The following is an 18,252-nucleotide window of genomic DNA, read 5'->3' on the forward strand; positions in this document are numbered from 1 at the left end:
GCACATTTCTAGGCAGCACATCCTTGTTGTGTTAGTGTTAATTTGAAAGGATGCATTTCACTGTTTCAGTGTACATCTGAACTTTAGTCTTTGTGGCTTAGCATATATTGCTTCAGAGGATGTTAAATCCAAGTTGTAGCTGAAAGTTGATGCCAGTCTGGGAATCCATGATGCAAGACTCCCTACTATTCTGCAACAAATTTCACTACACAGGATTTTCTAACAGAATTTAACACAAAGGTACAAGGACAGATGACCACCAGCATGGTCAAAAGTATATGTGGTGTGGGATGAGGTGGGTGGTGGGCTTCTTCAATTATAGAGGAAGGACAAGAAACTTAGAGGAGGATACCAAAGCAACACACAGAAAACACAGAAAGAACAAGGAGAAAAATTTGGTTTTTCTTAACTTTATTTCCAGTAAAAATATACAGATACAAACAGTGCATGGCTCAATATTGTGATAGTTTGTCTCAAGCACCACTACCACGCTGTGCTCTCCTCAGATGATTTACGCCCCCCAACTTAGCCCCTTAATCCTACCCTACACTGAGCTTCAGTGCCTCCTCACCAGAACTCGCTAACAAGCACCAAGACCTCATATGGTTGGTGGTGAGAGGGACTCTCCCTGTCTGATCTTTCCTGTATAGTCAGCATCTCACTCCCAGCAAATGGCCCATGGCACCAACCTCTGCAGACTGCATACCTGCAAAAGGATGCAATGTGCCTTAAAGAGCAAACACGAGGAAATCTGCAGATGCTTATCCCAGTTGATCTTGAGCAGATGTGTAACAGATCCAGTCTGCTCATAGGGATACATACAGAGACACATGTATGAAGTTACATCAAGTGGTGCTGGAAGATCACATTAGTGAGAGACACTTGTTGGTCTGCCCCATACAAGATGTAGTTAAGGAAACACTGCTGACTCCACATTTCACACTAAAGAAGCACATGCTGGTTGGGAAAGACATTGCTGATTCAGGCTGAGGTCCTATGTTTATTATTTATTTATATAAATACTTGAGGTTGTTATAGCCGGCTTGGGGGGGGGGGGGGGGGGGAAGAAAGAGGTGATAATGGGGACAAGCTCCCACTACTTATTAAATGCTCCCAATGGCATATGCCTCAAATAGCTTCTGACAACCAAGTCCAGCTCCTGGCCTTCACGGGTGGCTTAACTACTTCTACTGACAGGAGAAGGGGCAAAGGCTCCCTAAAACCAGTCACTTCAGACAGATGGGAGTCGGCAGCCATGGTTGGCAGTTCATCTAGGAGAGCAAAACTCTGATCTCAAATCTCCAACTACCTTACGGCTATACCCACTCATGGTGGAAGGCTTCAGGAGTAAACCCAGGGGAAAAATCCAGAGTCTGGACTGACAACTCCTGAAACACTGCTGGTACCAAAATGTATCAGTCTGTCATTCCTTTGGGTTCATCAGCTGTGTGGAGAGTGGGAGCTTGCTACATGGGTAACAGCTTGCTCTCCATATCGTACTGCGCCAGGTTAGCGTATCTAGACAGTTAGGACGTTATATCCATGGTCAACTTTGACTGACGGTGGACCATGTCACGCATTGTGATACAGTGCAGAATAGGCCCTTCGAGCTGCCCCGCTCAGCACAGTCATAGTACAATTTATAATGACCAATTAACTGACCAACCCCAAACTGTGGGAGGAAACCAGAGCACCCGGAGTAAAGCTACAAGGTAGCAGGGGAAGAACATGCAAAGTCCTTATAGACAGCGGTGGGAAACGACCCCAGGGTCGATGGTATTGTTCTGACCACTATGCTACCGTGCTGCCCTAATATGACCGAGATTGAAAAGGGAAGGTGTTTATAATATTAAAAGGTATAAATAAAATGCAGGGCAGGTGATCGGTCTTAAGAGTCGTACAGCATGGAAACAAGCTCTTTAACCCAACTCATCCTGTCGACTGTGTTGCCCTTATACCTGGATGGCCACAGCCACTACTTCATTCCAAATGTACAGATCCTTTGTGTAAGGAAGCCGCCCTGAAGTCTCCTTTAAATCTCTGACCTCTAGACTTAAATGAATCTTCGAGTCCTGAAGTGTCTCAGCCCAAGTCAACGACTGTTTACTCTTTTCCATAGATACTACCTGTCCTGCTGAGTTCCTCCAGCATTTTGTGTTGCTCAAGATTTCCAGCATCTGCAGATTTTCTCATTTCTGTTTAAAACAAATCCTTCTTGGTTTTAGCACCTCATCTGTGGGGAAAAAAGGACCATAAGCTTCAGCCTGTTAAGAAGTTATGAAATTACAGACAGCAAATAATTAAGATTGAAGTCTATTGTCATTTAACTATATTTATGTACATTTAAAGAACAGTTTGATATAGAAACAAGACAACATTTCTTCGAACCAGGGTGCAAAGCACAGTACTACATATTAACAGATAATTTGAGGGTATGGGTAAAATCTACAGATGAATCACATACAATTACTAATGTGCATTAATATTAAATATTGTAAGGAACAGAACAGATTAACCAGTGACACTTTGAATACGATACAGCAGGCAGTGCCAAAGCCTAATGGCTTGGGGGAAGAAACTATTTCTCATTCTAACTGTTCTTGTTTTTATGCAATTAGTCCCCTGTCTGATGGTAGAAAGTCAGAGGATGCTGGATGGACGGGTGGGGTCCTTATAAATGTCCCTGATGGATGGTAGGGAAGACTCCCATGATCCTCTCAGCTGTTCTCACAGTACTTTGTAGGGACTTCTGGTCCGATGCTCGACTGTTTCTATACCATAGTGGTCACCAACCTTTTTAAGCCCAAGATCCCCTACCTCAGCCTTAGTAAAAGGCAAGATCGACCCCAGATCGATTAGTTACACACACGCACACCGGGGCAGAAAACACAAAGTAAAACCCCGCAACCCAGAAGTAGAAATAATGTATAAACACCAGGAGTACCCACCCTTTTTTTTGCACCATGGATTGGTTTAAAATTGACAATATTCTTATGGATCAGCTGACTGGGGGGGGGTTAAACATAACGGAAATACAGTGATACTCGAAGCAAGTTCCTTATGTCCAGTCTATTCCGCAATTTAGTTTTCGCAGCTCTCGGCACTTAGCTTCTGTCCTGCACTGCTCACGTTTTTTCTGCTGAAAAAACTCAGCGGGTTTGTCTTTAAGTGCTGAGTGCTTGGACTCAGGGTGCCGAAGCAGTTTTGAGGGCTTCATTGCCTCATTAGACAGCCTCCTGGTCCAAACTCCAGCCTCCCACCCGCCCGCCACCAGGCGCCTTGGCCAGGTGCGGTTGGTCGTGGGTCAGGTGAGAGGACAAGATCAGGGCCAGAGGTCCCCTTGCCAGGGCCGCAGCGGTCACAGTCCGGAGAGAGCGACCGAACGAGGAGTGCAACCCCTTATAGGATCTATCGGCCGACAAAAGTTTGTTTCAATAGATTGCAGTGAGGAAGCTGCTCTGATACTTATGAAATGCTGAGCCCAAATTAGGTCGTCTGCGAAAATTTTAGCACCGGATTCCCCATGAACATTCGGTGTGTTAAGCAGGTTTAGTGGCAGAGCTCCAGGCCAGTAGCAATGGCACTTCCTGCCGGCCACACGAGGCCAACCAGTGATCCCTGGCACGAGGGTGTCACTGCGTTTAGGCGGCTGATTACCTCACGTGGGTTCAAGTTCAATAGTGGGCGTGACAGGGAATGAGGAAAGGTGCAGCTGACTCCTATCGTTTCTTCGCGGCCTGGAGGTTGGGGACCACTGAAGTACACTGTGTAGTGCGGGGGAGCTACACGCATGCACACTGGACAGAAAGAACGGAACTAAAACCCCGCAACCTGGAAACAATCTCTCAACAGTATTTGTGTATTTTTTAAAAAAAAATTTTCAGGATCCACTGGGAAACCTATACCAGATTCAAAGTGCTTTTATTATCACAAATGATAAAGTTGTATCATAATTGATACAACTTAGAGTTTTGGTTGTTTATAGGCAGTCGCAAAGCAAGGAACCCAAAAACAAAACGATTAAAAAACAACTAGACCAACCCTCAGTGCACAGAGAAAAAAACCCAAAACCATGCAAACAATGGAAGCAAGCAACAACAGCATTCTAAACCAAATTCAATCCAAATCCCTGTAGCAGCCCAGAGTAGGCCCAAAGCCTCAGTATTCAGTTCATCACATTAGCAAAGCAAATCAGTGAGAAGTTTGCAGACACAGCAGCTGGGTCAGTTTCACAGCATTAGCGTTGTGGAGAGAGAAGCCCGAGACTATCTGGGCCAGCATTTCACTTAACCAAATCTCACACTATGACCAGGCCCCGCCACTGCAAATCACTCTGGGCTAGATTTCACTGCCAGAGAAGCCTCTCCAAATCAGCTCAGCACCCAAAGGATCCCACTTCGTCCATCTATCTTAGAGTCTGTATTTAGAATGTCCGAACAGCATGTTGTACCTGGCATTAGGACCCAGGCCTCACCGCTGCAAATAGCTCTGGACCTAGAACCCGACGCCCAGCAATTCTGTTTGGACTTGGAAGAGGCAGTTCTCAACCTCTCCAAATAGGCTCAGTGCTTAAAGCTACCAGACCAGCTGGCCAAGCATCGGAACTCCTGTCCCATCTTCTCCCCACCGAATAGTTCACCCCAAGTGCGTCGATTTTGCAGTGCACCAGCGGGGCACATCCCACAAATTCACTTTGCCTTTGCTTGCCTCTTCATTGTTTGCAGTGATAATTTGCCACAATTTACTTCATTAATATTAATGTTCTTGCATTGAATTCTTTTGCTTTCGAACTACCAGTAATTCTATCCCATTGATACAATGGACAATAGATGAGCACCAAAAGCTTCAGCACATGTTCAGGGAAGCCATTAAGAGCCATCTCAAGCACTAACATCTTTAGAGGCTTATCCCTGCAGTTTGGACAGGTCTGTTTTGGTAACTCCATATTCAGGGAGTTGCTCCTCAACACGGAGTTCGTTCTGCTGATTCAGAGGTGGGAATCTATTTCATGACAAACATTGTGGTGCTAGGACGTAGCAGTCTTATTGAACTCATTACCCCCCCCCCCCCCCGGAATTTCCCATTATTAAGAGCTGACCAATCTACCTGCCAAGAGAGTTCTCCTGTGATCCAAACTAGTTTATATACTGCCAAAAACCGATGTTAAACAGGAAATTGAGGTACTGAAAGTCACCATTAGCAAATAAGACCAGCTTACCTTTTAAGCTTTTCAAATCATTGTTGGGGACTTAATCAGACTCGTTTGAAGAAATCTCTGCCCAATTTTCATCAACATATCACTTGCACCACCAGGGGTCCCAACACACTCAACCACTGATATACTACGATTAGGAATACCTACTGTTCCACGGCTAGACTGCATTTCAGGAAATCTGCAGATGCTGGAAATTCAAGCAACACACACAAAATGCTGGTGGAATGCAGCAGGCCAGGCAGCATCTATAGGAAGAAGCTCTGTCAACATTTTGGGCCGAGACCCTTTGTCAGAACTAACTGAAAGGAAAGATAGTAGGTTAGAGATTTGAAAGTAGGAGAGGGAAGGGGAAATGCGAAATGATAGAAGACTGGAGGGGGTGGGATGAAGCTGAGAGCTGGAAAGGTGATTGGCAAAAGGGATACAGAGCCGGAGAAGGGAAAGGATCATGGGACGGGAGGCCTAGGGAGAAAGAAAGGGGAGGGGAGCACCAGAGGGAGATGGAGAACAGGCAGAGTGATGGGCAGAGAGAGAGAAAAAAAGAGGGGGGAGAAAACCTAAATATATTAGGGGAGATGGGGCATTTGGTGAACTCTTCAGCCAGTTCAGCACTAGTCAGGTACTATAAGCTGGATGCTTTCAATGGGTTCAGCTTTCTGAAGGATGCTTTTGCATTAGTTCAGACTGAAATCACAGGGTCATCAGGTGCTGTGGGAGTTTTTGAAGGGGTCTCCATGTTTTGATGGTCAAAGTGGGCATATCTGGGAGAGAAGATTTCAGGAAATCTGCTCACCTGGCTACCCTCTTCCTACCTGCATTTCAGCAGAGGCTAAAGAGCAAGGCTCCAGAAATAAGGACAACAAAGAGGTGGTTGCAGGAGGTATAAGCAGCTACTCGGTTGCTTCGAGTTGTTAGACCAGATAGCTGTTCAAGGATTCAGAAGATCTGAACAAATACACCATGGCTGTCAGTCTTTATAAAAGCAGGCAGATAAGTGTTTGTCTGCACAAAATCATCCAGCGTCTTCTCCAACCAGAAGGCCTGGATGAACCAGGAGATCTGTAATCTGCTGAAGGCCAGGCCTGACAACCAACCAAGATGCAAGGAGCCTAGCTACAATCTCCAGGAAGCCATGCTATCACCTCCTACAATGTGAAAACAAGCAACATAGGTGACAAGGCTCCTCTCCCAGATATGCCCACTTTGACCATCAAAACATGGAGTCCCCTTCAAAAACGCAAAAGCATCCTTCAGAAAGGTGAACCCATTGAAAGCATCCAGCTTAGAGTAGCTGACTAGTGGTGAACTGGCTGAAGAGTTCACCAATATCTTCAACCTCTCGCTTCAGCAGTATGAGGTACCCACCTACTTCAAGCAGGCTTTAACTATACAGTGCCTAAGAATGTGGTAACCTGTCTCAATGAGAATCACACAGTAGCACCTACATCCAATGAAGAACATGGTACATAACGCTTAGAAAAATAGAGGGCTATAGGTAACCCTAGGTAATTTCTATGGTAAGGACATGTTCAGCACAGCTTTGTGGGCTGAAGGGCCTGTAATGTGCTATAGGATTTCTATGTTCTGAGAAGTGCTTTGAGAGGTTGGTGATGAAATACATCAATTCCTGCTGGAGAAGCTACTTGGATCCACTTCAGTTTGCACAACAGGTTAACAGCAGATACTATTTCACTGGCTCTTCAATCAAACCCTGGAACATCTGGAAAGCAAAGATACCTAGTCCACGGGTAAAGCAGCATCTATCAAGAACCTCCAACACCCAAGCCATGTTCTCTTGTTGCTGCCCTCAGGAAGGTGGTACAGGAGCTTCAGGATCCACACCACAACAATCAGGCTTTTGAACCTGAGGAAACGATTTCACTTGCCCCATCACTGAATTGTTCCCACAACCTATGGACTCGCTTTCAAGTGCCCTACAACTCATTTTCTGGATACTTATTTTTTTGTAATAATCTTTTTCTGCCTGATTTGCATTTACACAATTTGGTGTCTTTCCCACAGCGGTTGTTTGTCTATCCTGTTGGAGGCAATCTTTCATCAATTCTATTGCATTTCTTGTTCTTATGTGAATGCCCACAAGAAAATTAATCTCAGGATCGTATACAATTACATATATTCAATGAGGTTCTGCTCATGGGGATGTACCATAATTATAAGTACACAATTCTGCAAAGATACCAGTATATATTTAAAATATTAAAGTGGGTAATTATTAGGCAGTTCATCATGTCACTCTGTATAAAGTACAGAAATAGATTCTCCCCAGATCTGCTATGTCATATAAAAGCTTACCTGACAAGCTTCAGTCCCTTGTGACTCAGCTCACAGATGTCCCTCATGATCCTCTAAAAGGTCACCCCTCAATTTCCTATCTCTGGAAAATAGCCCATCAAACCTTGACTGACAGGAACACCAAACAGACTCTAGGTGGCAGATTTTGAGGAAAACTAATCTTGTATTCCTCAAGGTGTACACCCAGACTCTATTACCAAGAGCAGCGACCACAAACTCTACAGAGAGGTCAGGACTGAACCCAGGTCCCTGGAGCAGTGAAATAGCTGTAATACCTGCAATGCCAATGCAAATACGTTATCAATTTATATGACACACTTGATGACATGGGATATTGTAACCCACCCTAGACCAAACCAAATACTATCGGGAGGTGCACAAACAATAGCAGCAAACCTGAGAATAGTAAACACCAAAGCTGCTTAGCAGCACAGGTGGCCACGAAGGGCAGTTTCACAGCCGAGACCAAATTGCATCTCAACCCATCAGGGCAGAGGACACTGCCACAGTTCTACATGGGTAATTTGCATGCATTTTGCCAAAAATGACACTAAAGTGAGAGGAACTGTGGGACTGGGGTGCAAAATTTTTATTTTGCTTGCAGTTTAACTTTCCTGTGCTTGCTTACATATTTATATAATTACCCATATACACGTAATTGTTAGTGAATTTTCCATTATGATGCAGCTGCTTCTGTATTTTCTTACAAATGTTAGTTTTCAGTAGTACGTGTCCCACTATTTGGTTGTGGCTAATTTACAGGTCAATTGTATCAGTGCAGCCGGCTCTTATCTCTCGTCCGAGTATGAAATGACCACAACTGATTTAGTCTCTTTTCTCCCCCTTGTTCTCTCAACAATTGTTCATTTTTGCTCTTGTAACATTTAATAAAACAATCTAAGCAATAAGTTTTATTCCTCATTCTTGACTTAAGCAGCTTGGGATCACCAAAGAATCAGTCAGAATCCAAAAGCTTAAGATCCACCTAAGAGTACATAACATTTAACGGAATGCACACTTGGATAGAAGGAAAGAAAATTGCTAAGCTGCTGCCTGTTACCTTCCAACCCCCTGAAGAGGTGGCGGCAGAGAACTTAAAATGCTAGAATCTTTTTCAATAAAAGACTGCAAAGATAAATCCTGGAACTGTATACTCAGATATATAAATGAAACAGTGAAATGTGTCTGTCATGCACCCAAGGATATTTTGAGGGCAGACTGCAAGAGTCACCAATTAAATGCAGGCCACTTTGTTTATCTGACCTAGTGAAGCTTCAAGAAACAACAATCCAAAACAAAATTAAATACAACTTGGATATGCTGAATTAATAGAAAACACTTCATAATTTGTAAAGACAAATCATATTTGACAAAAGCAATGGCTTCTCTACTTGAGGTAATGGATGCTTAATCCAGGATGCTGCCACTAATAGCATTATGCTAACTGCTATGGTACTATGCCATCCATTACCATGTTAAGTGGATAGATGAAATTAAAACAAATGGATGCTGTCTATATGGACTTTAATAAGGCCTTTGACAAACTCCCACCTGACAGGCTGATCTGCAAGGTCAGGTCGCATGGGATTTAGACAGCTACGTAAGTGAGGTGGATTCAGAATTGGCTCAATGATAGGAAGCAGAGGGTGATGGATGAAGACTGGAGGGTTGTGATGAGTGGGGTGCCCCAGGGGTCAGTGTTGGAACCTCATTCATATTGAAAATGGTCATAAATGACCATTACTAAATTTGCTGTTGATACTAAATCAGGGTCTTGTTGATAATGAAGCAAGTTTCAATGAATTGTAAAGAGATGTTGATCATTTCAGGCAGGGGTTCCCAACCAAGGTCCACAAACACCTTGCTTAATGTAATTGGTCCATGGCATAAGGTTGGGAACCCCTAAATTTAAGGGAGATGGGCTGAGGAAAAAAAAAGGATTTCAACTATGTATGTTAGTGATGTATTTTGGAAGGACTCCTACAGTGAGTAGCAGGGCACAAGTGTTGTGGAACAAAGAGACCTGGGAGTACAAGTTCACAGTTTGCTGGAAGTCACTGGGTAAGTGGATAGACTGGTGAAGGCAGCCCTTAGCATTCAGGCCTTCATCAAACTTAGGAATAGGGACAGTTATCGGTGAGGATGCACCTGGAAGTATTGTGTATTGTGAGAGGGTTCAGGTTTTAGGTTGCTGAGTTATAGAAAACAGTTGACCATGCTGGAGTGCAGAGAATGAGGGGTGACCTCATAAGTTTATTAAAATGGATAAGGCACAGATATGAGATTAAAGGTGAGAGATTCAAGAAAGACCATAAGACAAAGGAGAAAAATTATGCAATTTGGCCAATCAAGTCTGCCCTGCCATTCTGTCATGGCTTATTTATTATGCCTCTAAACCCCATTTTCCTCCTTCTCCCCATTACCTTTGACAGCCTTAGCTTCCATTGCTATCTACGGCAATGAATTCCACAGACTAACCAGCTGATAAGTAACTTCTTTACAAAGAAGGGAGTGAGTAACCACAATGAGGAAGCAGCTGAGCATTTATAACAGCAACATTTATTTATTTAGAGATAGAGCAGGGAATAAGCCCTTCTGGCCCATCCAGTTGCACCCCCAGCAACCTGATTTAACCCTAGGCTAACCCAGGGACAATTTACACTGAAATTGAACTCTCAACTCCCCACTCTCAAATTGCTTCACTGCACTGTATTCTCCATGCACATGTTTGTGCTCCCAACTATTTTTAACCTCCTTTCCTTGCTTGAAAAAAATATCAGGCAAAGATTTAAGTTCACAAACCTTAGCTAAATCACATTGGCTGATTGCTCAGAAAATTCCAGCAAATTTTGATTTTGTTTTCAAGGGCAACACTGAAACACATTGAAATCAATGACAACTAATTTGCTGTCCTCTTCCTGAAGTTTGGTGGTGACCTCATCCTTGTTGCCAGGTTTGAGCACAGCCATGGGTTTTCCTCATCTTTCCCCTTGCTACTATTTATACAAAGCTTGCCAAGAGTTCTAACATTTAGAGGCATTTGGATAGAGCTGATTGCAGACAACCGGGGATAGCAGGGAGATTGTTGTGGATCTGTGGTGCTGAAAGGCCTGTTTCTATGCTGTATTACTAACTCCATGTAGGATGATGTGAAAGGAAGGTCACATGGACTCAGTGGACTGAAGTACCCATTTCTATCCTGTATTTATCTCTGGCTCAGACTTAGATGTACACAAGCTCACATCTTTGATGTTGTCAGGGTGGGCTGAGAAAGGTAAGGAGGAAGCCTGGACTTGGAGGCAGAGTGGAAACTTCTGATGCTGTACTTACAAATAGTAGTTGTTATGATCCCAGCCCCCTCCTTTGTGAGAATCGCCAGAGCCCTAGTGAAGGGGGGGTCAGTGACCCAAGAGAAGAGAGAGATACGTGCGGTGTCTCTCGTTTCACTGCGAGGCAAATCTGGCGACTGTGGTCATTGTCTCGTGGAGACACCTTTGTGAATTGGGAACTGTACTACGTGTATACCCTCAGGGCAACGTGGGTGGAGAGATGGAGAGAGATTGCATCATCCCAACCTGATTGACATCCGAGACCCCGTGAGTTCAGATAAAAGAGGGGTTGTAAAGACGGCCCCCCAGATGCACCAGAAGACACGCTAGAAAGCCTGCGACAGCGTTTGATAGCGACAGCCGGTGGTGGGGTTCGTGTGCGTCTTTTCCTTGCCTGGGATTGGCAACCTCACCACGAAAGAACGGCTTAGCTACAGGGGAGGCCACAAGTGAGCGTCCATTCCCCAACGAGTCTCCGACGAATCGAACTCCTAAAGGTTGGAAAACCCCGCCGGGTAACTGTTTCATTTAATCTCTATCTCTCTCTCTTTAACAAAGTGCACCAACGCGACACCACAAAAGACGGCAGCTGGTGGAACTGCAGTGAACGCAAGAGACTTTCAGATATACAGCGGACAATATATACATTACCCCTAGACAACGATAGAGCTTATTTCTTATTGGTTATTACTATACCTGTGCTTTAGATTGAGTATTGACGACTTATGGTATCTGAATGTTTGTATTAACCTTACTTTTGTGCCCCTTTATAAATAAAAACGTTTGAAAATGGTACCATCAGACTTCAGCGGACCTCTCTATCTTTGCTGGTAAGTGATCCAGTTACGGGATACGTAACATAGTAAAGCATTCATTCTGCTCACAGGACTTCAGAAAGGATATGATCAGGGTGCAGAGGAGAAAGGATCTGGAAATAAGTAGTGTTGTGTGGATTTTCCTCTGCAAAGAGTAGGCTGGAAGTAGACGCAGTAGGTGCAGAAAAGCTGTTCCTATTGGTGAAAGGGTCAAGAAGAGAGTCAGTAAAATAACCAGAGTGGAGACTATTTGGAATGCCTCAGAATACCAGACAGGGTGGTGGGTGTAAATTTAACTGGTACTTCACAATTTGAATTGCAGGGCTTCAGTGAAAGTGTAGAAGTGACTCTATACAGAAAAAATGTAAAGGACCAGTAGCTACACTGGCAAAGAGTTTATACTCTTACCATTTCATCATTTTGCATCTAGATACCCACCAGCTGCTCCATAGCCAGAGGACCTTGCATCAGGTCTACTCCAGTGCAAGGATTGGTCTTTACTCCAGTTAATCAGCACGTGCTAGTCCACTAAACTATGATTATAAGGTTAGTAACTGCAGCCTACACATTCCCCAAAGGCAAATGCATCAACTACCAGAAAAATACAAGGCAACAGAAACACTGAGCAGAACAGATGACATCTGTGGAAGATGGAACAAGTGTGTTGGATAATACACAAAGGAGGGCCTTTGTTTCAAGGAAGGCAACTAATATTTCTTCCTAGCTGAAACACCCTAGTCCTGGCATACCCTTGTAAATTTCACTTGCCCCCTCATCTTTTCAGTAACAATGCCAGAAATCTAACTGTGGCTCAGCTGATATTATACCATTATCTTCCATGCATTCTGAAATGTTTTATTTACTCTTATGACTGAATCCATATTTCAACTTTCAGAAAGCCTTTGACAAGATGCCACACACGAGGCTGCTTACCAAGTTAAGAGCCTATGGTATTACAGGAAAAGTTACTTGCATGATTAGAGCATTGGCTGATTGGTAGGAAACAGTGAGTGGAAATAAAAGGAACCTTTTCTGGTTGCCTGCCAGTGACTAGTGGTGTTACATGGGGGGGGGGGGGGGGGGGGTCAGTGTTGGGACTGCTTCCTTTTATGCTGTATATAAATTATTTAGATGATGGAATAGATGGCTTTGTTGCCAAGTTTGCAGATGATATGAAGATCGGTGGAGAGGCAGGTAGTGTTGAGGAAACAGGTAGGCTGCAGAAGGACTAGATTTAGAAGAATGGGCAAGAAAGTGGCAAATGTTGGAAAAAGCAGAGCCAAGCACCTTGGTAGTAGAAATAAATGTGCAGACTATTTTCTAAACAGGGAGAAAAATTCAAAAATCTGAGATGCAAAGGCCGTGGGAGTCCTTCGCAGAACACCCTAAGGGTTAACTTGCAGGCTAAGTCAGTGGTGAGGAAGGCAAATGCAATGCTAGCATTCATTTCAAGAGGTCTAGAATACAACAGCAGGGATGTGATGCTGAGGCCTTATAAGGCACTGGTGAGGGTTCAGAGAAGGTTCATAAGGATTATTCTGGGAATGAAAGGGTCATCATATGAAGAACATTTGATGGCTCTGGCCTGCACTCCGCCTTCAGAGCAGGCAACAAGGCAGCTCTAACAACAGCAAGGGCCAAACTGTCCCCAGCCATCAGAGGGGCAAAGCGTGCACACACCCAGCTAATCCACAGCCACTTCCAGGACAGCGGCGACACGAGGCACATGTGGAAGGGCATCCAGGACATCACCTGACTGTGCAGGTGATGCCTCCCTCCCAGAAGCGCTGAATAACTTCTATGCCCGGTTTGAGGCAGAAAATGATGTGGCGGCGAGGAAGTCCACCGCTCCTACAAATGACCAGGTGCTGTGTCTCACCGTGGCTGACGTGAGAAGAACCCTGTGCAGGGTCAACCCACGGAAGGCTGCTGAACCAGACAACATCCCTGGCAGAGTGCTCAGAGGATGTGCAGACCAGCTAGCAGATGTTCTCACTGACATCTTCAACATCTCCCTGAGCAGCGCCACCATTCCAACGTGCTTCAAGGCCGCCATCATCATCCCCGTGCCGAAGAAGTCTTCAGTGTCCTGCCTAAATGACTACCATTTACACATTTACCATTTGCACTTACATCCATCATCATGAAGTGTTTCGAGACACTCGTCATGAGGCATATCAAGACCCTGCTGCCCCCCTCACCGGACCCCCTTCAGTTTGCGTACCGTCCCAACCACTCAACAAATGACGCCATTGCCACCACCCTCCACCTGGCCCCAACCCACCTGGACAAAAAAAGACACATACGTTTGGATGCTGTTCATAGACTTCAGCACCGCTCGTACAATCTCTTCTCCCTCCTGCCGTTTGGGAAAAGGCTCTGAAGCATTTGGGCTCTCACAGCCAGACTTTGTAACAGTTTCTTCCCCAAAGCTATCAGACTCCTCAATACCCGAAGCCTGGACTGACACCTTGCCCTATTGTCCTGTTTATTATTTATTGTAATGCCTGCACTGTTTTGTGCACTTTATGTAGTCCTGTGTAGGTCTGTAGTCTAGTGTAGCTTTCTGTTTTTTTTTATACATAGTTCAGTCTAGTTTTTGTACTGTGTCATGTAACACCATGGTCCTGAAAAAAGTTGTCTCATTTTTACTATGTACTGTACCAGCAGTTATGGTCGAAATGACAATAAAAGTGACAACTTGGAATTTAGAAGGATTGGGGGGGGTGGGGGGGGGAGAATCTCATTGAAACCTTTTCAATGTTAAAAGGCCTAAACAGTGTAGATGTGGAAAGGATGGTTGAGTCTAGGACAAGAGGACACAGCCTCAGGATAGAGGGGCATCCATTTAAAACAGAAAAGTGGAGAAATTTCTTTAGCCATTAGGTGGTGATCTTGTGGATTTTGTTACCACAGGCAGCTGTGGAGGCCAAGTCGTTGGGTGTATTTAAGGCAGAAATTGATAGGTTCTTGATTGGCCAAGACATCAAAGGTTATGGGGAGAAGGCTGGGTTGTGGGGCTGAGGAGGGGAAAAAGGAGCAGCCATAATTGAATGGCAGAGCAGACTTGATGGGCTGAATTGCCAACTCAAATTTCAGACAAGGATCTGGTGCAGATCAGAGGCAGTGACATTCTTGCATTAGGTCAGGTCTCAGATTTTAATGGTGGCCCTTGGTTTTCATAGGAACCAAATTATATGAAAAACTCAGACTTAAATTTATTGATCATGCATATATCAAAACAACGAAATACACCATTTACATTAACCACCACCACAAAAGATGTGCTGGGGGCAGCTTGCCCCCAAGTACTGCCACACATTCCTTTAGAACTAAGTTAAGGAGGGATTTCTTTAGCCAGAAGATGATCAGTCTGTGGAATTCATGGCCGTAGACAGCTACGAAGGCAAAGTCATTGGGCATATTTAAAACTGAGGTTGTTTCATTCTTGATTAGTCAGGGAGTCAAAGGTTATGGGGCTGAGGGGGAAAATAAGTCAGCCATGGTTAAATGGCAGTGCAGTCTCAATGGGCCTAATGCCCTAACTCTGCTTCTCTATCTTAAATGCACCAGCTGGACAAATGTCCAGACCCAGGTTCCCTCAGTTTTTGGAAGGGATCTTGAATGTCTTATGGAAATCGTGCTGCTCATATCCAGGGCCAGTGAGTGTGGACATGCAGTGACAATATCAATCGGTGAACAAAGTGTGGACACTCAGATCTAAGTGAACTATGTTAGACCAGTAGAATTTACAAACTGATCACGTTAACCTAAAGAACACAAGAAATAGGAACAAGAATAAGCCAGTCAGTCCATTAAAACTTCAAGTTACAAAAATAAATGTAATAAATTAAAGCAAAAGGAAAGATAGTGTTCATAGATCATTGAGAAATCTGAAGACAGAAGGGAAGAAACCCTTTGCAAGACACTGAATGTCAGTTTTCAGACTCCTATACTACCCCCCCCCCCATGATAGTAATGGGAAGGGGGCATGTGTCCTTAATGATGGATGCCATTTTCTTGAGGCAACACCTCTTGAACATCATTTTCCAGAAAGCAAATGAGCTGCTTTGAATTCAGTGACTGAATTTTTACAACCTTCTGGGAGGTAAACTTTGCAATGAAATTCCTCCACATTTCAGTCTTAACAGCCTAACTCTTAAAGAGTCAATAACCCTGTGGAAATAGCCTCCCTCCACCTATAGTCAGGCCTATCAACCTGTTCTCATTAAGGCAGAGCCATCATACCTCGAAAAAAATCTAGTACATTCCATCATTAACAAGTAAAAATATTTTAGGCTTAAACTCCAAAGATGCACAACTAATAAAGCCTTTGCCTCACAGTACCAGACAGCCAGGTTCTACCAGAATTAAGATCAGGTTTATCATCACAGACATATGTTGTGAAATTTATTGTTTTGTTGTGTGGAGTTTCCACATTCTCCCTATGACCAAAGTTTCTCTTCGTCCTCTGGCTCCCTCCCACATCACAAAGACCAGATGGCTGGCCATTGTAAATAGACGATAGGCAGGTTACAGAATCAGGAGGAGAATGATCAGGTGAACAGGATCAGTGCTGATGGACAATGTACAACTATAATTCTATAAAATATCCCAGTTGATCAAAAATGATTTACTTCAAGCATATTAAAAAAGCCGTATGAGCCCGTACCACCCAATGTGACAATAAACCTACTAACCCACACATCTTCTGGAATGTGAGCACCCGGAGGAAACCCACATGGTCACACACTTTTTTTTTACAAGTACTTGCTCACTTTGCTAAATTATTTTTGTTCAATAAAGTTCCTGGATATTACATCCGTCAGATCCAACATTTACTCGCCTTAATTAGCATGTCCATGCTGACTACATCGGGCTAATGGGTGTCTGGAACACAATCTATAGTTGTTATACCTTGGAGTAGATGTTATATTTACAAGTTTGCTGATGGCTTTAAACGAACAGAGATGGTAACTGTTTAGGAAAAACCCAACTTGCTGGAGGATCTCAACCCGAAATGTCTATTCCCCTTCACAGATGCTTCCTGCCTGCCGGGGTCCTCCAGCATTTTGTGTGTGCATGTGTTGTTCTGGATTTCCAGCTTCTGCAAAATTGCTTGTTTATGATAGCTATCAAGGATGCAGGGCTCCAAGAGAATATGAACAGGCTAAATTTGCAGGCACTAACATTAGAGAACATGGAAAATTGCTAATTATCCATTTTGACACACTATACAACCACTCTACAGTGACAAAGTGGGATGTAAACTATTTAGCATCATTCTTAATTAAAATATACACACATTAGCTAACAACCTAATTATTAAATTCTATTTACATATAAATGGCCCTAAATGTTTTGAACTACCGGTATTTGTATTGATGTTATTATTGAATTAGCCTCATCTTATTTCAATCCAATCATTTAGGACTAATATATATTAAAGTCTAAACTATTAAACATTTATAAGTATATGCTCAAGTTTTAAAATATTTTATATTAAATACCTAACATTATAACGCATTATGCGCTGCTAGCTGTTTTTTTTAAGCGTTTTGGAAAGTGGACATTTTAATTTGTAGTCAAAAATAAAGTTCTGCTTTAAGTAAACTTGCCAATTAAAAAACTTCAAAAAAAATGCGATTTTGCTCCTCCCGAAAAGATGAGTAGCTTGATTTAAACGCATGTCGAAAACAATTTAAACAGAAAGGTATAAAAAGCTACGCCACAGCCACATTTTACTTGGAGGCATTTGTAGAGTTCCGATGATCGTTTCAGGGGGAGAAAAGAGAATTGGCCGTTAAAGAGTTTTGAAACTTGTAAACATTAACTTGGTATAAAAATAGCGTTTTATTTCGGTTTAAAACTCGAAGACAAGACCTGCCTGTCCATTGTTGGTCAACGGCTACCAAACAACTTGCCACCATTTTCTTTACATGATCACAACCGGGGCCTTGGCTAACAAATCCCCCACCAATCGTTCTTCAAAAGCGAATTTAATGGGGTTTTCATAATCTAATAGTTCGGTAAGTCAACTCCTTCATGTAAAGCCAGTTTTTTTCTCTTGGCTTCCATCCCTCCCATCAAAATAACTCACCGGTAGGCTCTCAGCGGACTTTCCTGATAACCACATACCGACCGAAGACAACAGGGATGCGGGTACCCGGGTAGGATAGACCGGGGCTCGGCTGAGATATGAGAATTTCGACGGAAATAGCACATAAGAGATACCGACCAACGGAAAATCAGAATTGGGCTTGATTCGATCCAATTTAACATCGAAATTTCTCTTTAGGGGTGTGAATTGACGATAAAAACATAGCTAGTAAACGGCGCTTCCGGTGAGAAGAACCTAGGCCGCAAGCACTACAACGCCTCAGAACAGCCAAGCGTCGTCGCTTTCTCCCTTCTCTGGATCCGCCAAAAAAAATCCCTTTCCCTATACTTCGGTAATTCTCGGGCATTTCCGTAGCAACCACGGAGGCGGGGTTCCGAAAATTAAGATATGCAATGATCCGAACGGCACGAGTGGAGCCAAATCCCACCCAGCTTCCCGTAGCTGGACCAATCGGCTACC

General features: G+C 43.6%; 1 long non-coding RNA gene across 1 annotated transcript; it reads right to left on the reverse strand.

The window, feature by feature from the left end:
* Positions 1-394: 394 nt before the first annotated feature.
* On the reverse strand, positions 395-18,087 carry LOC140729364 (uncharacterized). The gene is made up of 2 exons (XR_012099313.1): positions 17,773-18,087; positions 395-2,233 (listed from the first exon to the last, which is right to left on the reverse strand). It is a non-coding gene; the product is annotated as an uncharacterized lncRNA (long non-coding RNA).
* Positions 18,088-18,252: the final 165 nt, after the last annotated feature.

Source organism: Hemitrygon akajei, chromosome 6, assembly GCF_048418815.1.
Source record: "Hemitrygon akajei chromosome 6, sHemAka1.3, whole genome shotgun sequence".
Classification (NCBI taxonomy): Eukaryota; Metazoa; Chordata; class Chondrichthyes; order Myliobatiformes; family Dasyatidae; genus Hemitrygon; species Hemitrygon akajei.